The sequence below is a fragment of the Gavialis gangeticus genome, unplaced genomic scaffold (genome assembly GCF_001723915.1).
Source record: "Gavialis gangeticus isolate Ggan-Ray unplaced genomic scaffold, GavGan_comp1, whole genome shotgun sequence".
Taxonomy (NCBI): Eukaryota; Metazoa; Chordata; order Crocodylia; family Gavialidae; genus Gavialis; species Gavialis gangeticus.
The window spans coordinates 41,456,935-41,463,016 of NW_017728996.1; positions in this window are offsets into that span (position 1 = coordinate 41,456,935).

Genomic DNA, 6,082 nt, shown 5'->3' on the forward strand with positions numbered 1-6,082 from the left:
TCCTGGTTTAAGTTAAATCACAGTCCCCCAGCATCCCAGCAAGCTTTCCAGCTGTGCTGGCCTGGCCTCTCTGCTCCAGAGAACAGGGCTGGCCCCACCCCTCTGCTTCCTAGCTGGACCAGTGAGGGGTGGCTGCCAACGGGGTGGGGAGGGGTAATTCCACCTAGGGATGCAGCCCAGTCTACTGGAGGGACTGCTCCCCCTGCCCCCAGCAAACCTCGACTGGGGTCTGGGGCCAGGGATAGGATTAAACACCCCTTCCCCTGTTCAAACTTACCACTGGCTGCAACTGTGGACTACAAATCCCAGAGGCACCTGGAAGCAGGAAGAGGAAATGATGAGCCACCCCACCCAGTCCTGCTGCTGTAATTCTGATTTGCAATTACTAGAGACTTCAGGGGCAGTAGGAAGAGGAAGTGAATAAACAGCCAGAGAGCTGTGCTCTAGCACTCCATGGCTTCTGGCCTGAGCCACTGCAGGTATGTGACTGCATTTCCTGTATCAAAGGTAAATGCCCATTCACTTCTGCTTCAGTTTAATCTGTACAGTTTAGACTAACCTGCAAAGACTGAATCGATTCAGCCTTGGGCTTTTTGACTGTCTATATTTAGACATAGTAATCAGGGTAGGTCTTGGATGATTGGAAAAGGGTAAATATAGTGACCATCTTTATGAAAGAAAAGCAGGAAGATCCAGGGAACTACAGATCATTCAGCTTCACCTCAGTCCCCAGAAAAATTCTGGAGCTGGTCCTCAAAGAATCCATTTCTAAGGAAGGAGGAGGAGACAGTGATTAAGAACAGTCATCATGGATTCACCAAAGGCAAGTCATGCCTGACCAGCCTGATTGCCTTCTATGATGCGATAACTGGCTCTGTGGATATGTGGAAAGCAGTGGATGTGATATACCTTGACTTTAGCAAGGCTTTTGATATGAATTCTTGCAATCAAGCTGAGGAAGTATGGGTTGAACTGGAAGGTGGATAGAAAGTGGGCTGGATTGTCAAGCTTAATGGGTAGTAATCAATGGTTCAATGTCTAGCTGGCAGCCAGTGTCAAGTGGAGTACCTCAGGGGTTGGTCCTGGTGCCAGTTTTATTCAATATCTTCATTAATGATCTGGAAGATGGGATGGATTGCACCCTCAGAAAGTTCATGGATGACACAAAGCTGGGGGGTGTAGTAGATACACTGGAGGGTAGGGCTAGGATTCAGAGTGACTTAGACAAATTGGAGGAATGGGCCAGAAGAAATCTCATGAGGTTCAACGAAGACAAGTGAAAAGTCCTGCACTTAGGATGGTGGAATCCCATGCATGGCTACAGCCTGGGGACTGACCTGCTAAGCAGGAACTCTGTGAAAAAGGACCTGGGGATTATGGTGGACAATAAGATGGATGTGAGTCAGCAGTATGTCATTGTTGCCAAGAAGGCTAACAGCATACTGGGCTGCATTAGTAGGCGTGTTGCCAGCAGATTGAGGAAACTAATTATTCCACTCTATTCTGCACTGGTGAGGCCCCATTTGGAGTAGTGTTTCCAGTTGTTGGTCCTCCACTATAGAAAGGATGTGGACAAGTTGGAGACAGAGGGCAACAAAAATGGTTTGGGGTCTAGGGCATGACTTTTTAGGAGAGGCAGGAACTGAGTTTATTTAGCTGGCAGAAGCAAAGACTGAGAGGAGATTTGATAGCAGCTTTAACTACCTGAAGGGTGATTCCAAAGAGGATGGAGCTGGACTGTTTTCAGTGGTAATAAATGAGAGAACAAAGTTCTGCTGGCTAGCCCCACACTGGGGGTCAGACTAGATGATCTGCTCAGGTCCCTTCCAACCCTAGAAACTATGAAACTATGAAGCATTCTTGTGCCCCTGGCAGCCCCTCCTCAGAGTGTTGAGCCAGACTGGAGAAGCCTTAGGCTGGCAGGCTGACCTCCTGGGCCCCCTGCAAGCTGGAACTGCTCCAACCCAGCTCAATGTGCTGCAGACCTGGGGACACATGTAAACATGGTGTTCAGAAGCAATAAACTCCAGCACAATATGTGGCACTTGGTTAGATGAACACCTTGCTGGGGTCGTTTGACCCCAGTACTCTTTCCTGCCATGGCAGGGGGTCAGACTAGATGATCTTCTCAGGTCCCTTCCGACCCTAGAAACTATGAAACTATTAATGTCACATGTACACATGCCCAGTGTGTTTGAAACTCATGTTTCAAATGTTTTCTCCCTTTAAGAGAAAGGTAGCCTCAGAACCTAGGGAGGTCAGGAGTTGATCTGTGGGGTGCAGTGGAGGGGTTGCATCCCACCTTCCACATTGAAGGTCACCTGCTGGTGATTCCACTCCCCATAGCCCTGCATGCCCGGGTCCCCTGCTATGTCTGAAATGAAACTAGAGCACTGGGCTGGAGTGTGACACTGAAGGGGACCAAATAGGGAGCAGGTGAGGAAGGGTGACCCCCTGCCACTGGTCACCCAGCTGACCTGGGGGTAGGGAAAGCCCCAGGACTGCTCCTACCATCCTCTAGCTGGGGGACTGTGGGCAGTGGCACACACGGTGTTGGGTTCTGGCTTCCTCCTCCTTTACCATCTTTCCCATGCTAGCCTAAGGGCTCCAGCTGTGGGAAACAGCTGTGTGGAGGGTTGGGCAAGGGATGACAGTGTCAATGAGCAAATCCCCTGCTCCCTTCCAGCGTCTGCTCCTTGACTGCGGGACACACCAAGGGGTGGGCAGGGAGCAGGAATACCTTGAAGTAGGGTGTAGATTGCTCACTGACACTACCATCCCCAGCCCTGCTTATTCATTAGCAGAGCAGAGGGAAACTACAGAAAACTATATTTGGTATTCTTAATTTTTCCTATTACTTAACAGCAGGAGTGTGAATTAACATTTCACTCTGTTGGGCTGAGTTTATGTAGAGTGTGAAAGTGGCTAGTTCCAACCTCTGACAGAATCAGATCTGAAGTATATCTAAAAAGAACCTGTCTCCCTGTGAGCTTTACAAGCCTAATCATTAGCTGAGTCTAAGCAGTTTTTGTGCTTTTTTAATGTGTCTGAAAAGGTTTTGACATCATCAGAATCATAGAAAGAAAAAGGCTGATCCCGTAAGGAAAAAAATACCTACAGAACTTTGCTTCTGCCTGGGTGCTCTTCAAATCGACTTTGAGATTTTGATCTTCATCTCTTGGACAGTGTGGCTTGGCATAAGCCCATAAAGACAAAGGTTCTCTACCCTTTTAGATCAATCACTTTGCTTTTCTTTCTCTGACTAGCACCCACTTGTAGATTTTTTTCATTATTTGAAATGGAAAGTAATTGCACAACCAAAATGTATTTCCAAAGAAATATTCAGAATTGCTTGTGTTTTTCCATTTACCAGCATCACTTTCAGAAAAGAAATTGATAAAACCACATATTTGTATGGATAAACTGATTTAAAATTAGTATCAAGTCTGAGAGTGTGACTGGAATCAAACCCCCATAAAAATAATCTCTTAAATTCAAATCCAGACTGGAAGATCACAACCATCCTGTATGCTTATAGAGGACTGAATAACCTCAAAATTGGGGAATGTTTAATTGTGCATCCAAACTTTTTTGACTTGGGTTTGTTTCATTTAGATCCCAGTTTGTGGTAGAAGCTTTAAGCCTTTAAGCTGTTCTTACTCATTGGTTTGTTAGATTAGTGACAATGGTTGTCATGAAACATCCAACAAATTTACAATGATAAAAAAATCTGAATTTCTAAAGATTTCTGTAAGAACACGACATGCATTGTACGTACATGTATATTTTGTATGCTTATTCACAATATTGGCTGTCAATGGTCTTCAGTTAAAATGATTATTGCAAACAGCATGGCTAACTTTTTAATGTAAATTGTATGCAAATATATGCAATGCTATCTTTAATGCAGATGCAGCAGAAAGTATTAAGATGTGCAGGGCCTAATTAGCTCCTACATCAAAAACTTTTATATAAAACTTGACTCCAAAGTCTCAGCAAAACAAATTGAAGCTAGAAATCCCAGAATAATATTTTAGGGGGGAAAAAATCTAATTCTTTCTCCTCTGACTTCTCCATGCTGAGGCACGCAAAAGTACAGAAAATGATTGTTTTCTTTCTTTATTTCTCCAGGATGTGATAACAGCAAAGCTATTTTATTTTTTCCATTTTTTTAGGGTTTAAAATGATGAAAGAAGGCCATACTTTAATACTTAACCACATCAGAAAGCTAGAAATAGAGACATGCCATTTAATTTCATTAAAATATGCTGGACAAGTGGGGCTTATAATAAAAAGAGAGTACAGACAGAAAAAAGGAATTATCTTTTCAAAAGAAAGAGCTGCTCTGCATAGCCAGGTAAATGGGAGGTTAGCCAGTGCGTGGAAAAAGTATGTCCCCACATGGAAGTGAGAGGGGCAATTCCCATCTGTAATTATCAGTGTTATCAGCTGATTTAAATAATAATAGGACAATTCACATCACTCACATATAGTTTTAGGCTGTCAGCATAACCAGCGGATGACACACCATAGGTTTATGTTATGTTCACATATCACAGTTACCTCTGTGACTAGGAGAGCTAAAAACATAATTCACTTAAGAAGGAAGTTTATAGATTACAGCATAAGACTTTGTGCCAGCTGAATTCATCAGGGTGACAGAGTGCCCTCCAGGGTAGTGCCTGCTTGGGCCCACTGTGGCCTTGTCTCATCTCTGGGAGTACCCCTAGACGCCAGCCCAGGCTCAGCTTCTAGAGCAAGGGAGGAGACTGAGCTCTTCTTGCTCTGAAACCCTAGCCTTTTGGTGCCTCGCTCTGTGGGCCTGATTCAAGGAGCTCGTATCCAGTTCCACTCAAGAGAGAGGGACTTCACCTCTCGGGATGACCCAGTGTAATCCACGCAGTACAGTGTACAGTCTTTTAACAACAATGTGAATACAGTTAAGATAAAAATAACACAATACAACACATAGTCCATCACACTCAGATGTAGAGAATATATGGGAGCCATCCAGCAAAGATTTTCCCTATTTAAATCCCTTTAAAATGATTGCATGAAAGATAAGAGTAGGTCCTTGAAGAAGACTAAACTGTCCATCAGGGCACTCACCTCAGCCAAAGATTGCCTGAATATCCCAGGCAACTGAAAAGCAATGCCTGGTCACTTCCTTTGTCTCAAGGGAGGGGAACCAAAGCTCTGTCTCAGTGTTTTAGCACTTGTAAAGGGAAAATGTAACCTGAATGAATTGTCCCAGAGGCCCTTCCCTTTCCCTCCCTAGAGCTGGCCTCAAATACTACTTTCTCTGAACTGTGACACATATCCATTATAACCTGGGTATTCAACTGGCATTTATGCTTTTCAGGAAGTTAGCACTCAGTGGGAATGTTTACATATGAAATTAATGCGAATGAATAAACTCTGGCACACATTGCACCAAAGTTCATGGCTCCCAGGCACAGAGTCTTCATGTGCTCCCAGGACCACACCAAGTTGAGCCAGGTGAGAGCAGCCCCAGCTGGCAGGATGTCCAGGGGCTCAGCCTGTCATAGTTTCATACTTTCATAGTTTCTAGGGTCGGAAGGGACCTGAGCAGATCACCTAGTCCGACCCCCTGCCATGGCAGGAAAGAGTACTGGGGTCAAACGACCCCAGCAAGGTGTTCATCTAACCTCTTCTTGAAAACCCCCAGGGTAGGAGCCTGCACCACTTCTCTTGGAAGTTGGTTCCAGACCCTAGCCGCCCTGACCGTGAAGTAGCGCCTCCTGATGTCTAGCCTAAACCTACCCTCTGCCAGCTTGTGACCGTTATTCCTGGTCACTCCTGGTGGTGCTCGGGGAACAGCGACTCCCCCAGCGCCTGCTGATCCCCCCTGACTAGTTTATAACAGGCCACAAGATCCCCCTCAGCCTTCTCTTTTGGAGGCTGAACAGGTTCAGGTCCCATACCCTCTCCTCATAGGGCCTGCCCTGCTGCCCCCTGATCATGCGAGTGACCCTCCTCTGGACCCTCTCCATGCTGTCCACATCCTTCTTGAAGCGCGGCACCCAGAACTGGACGCAGTACTCCAACTGCGGTGTGACCA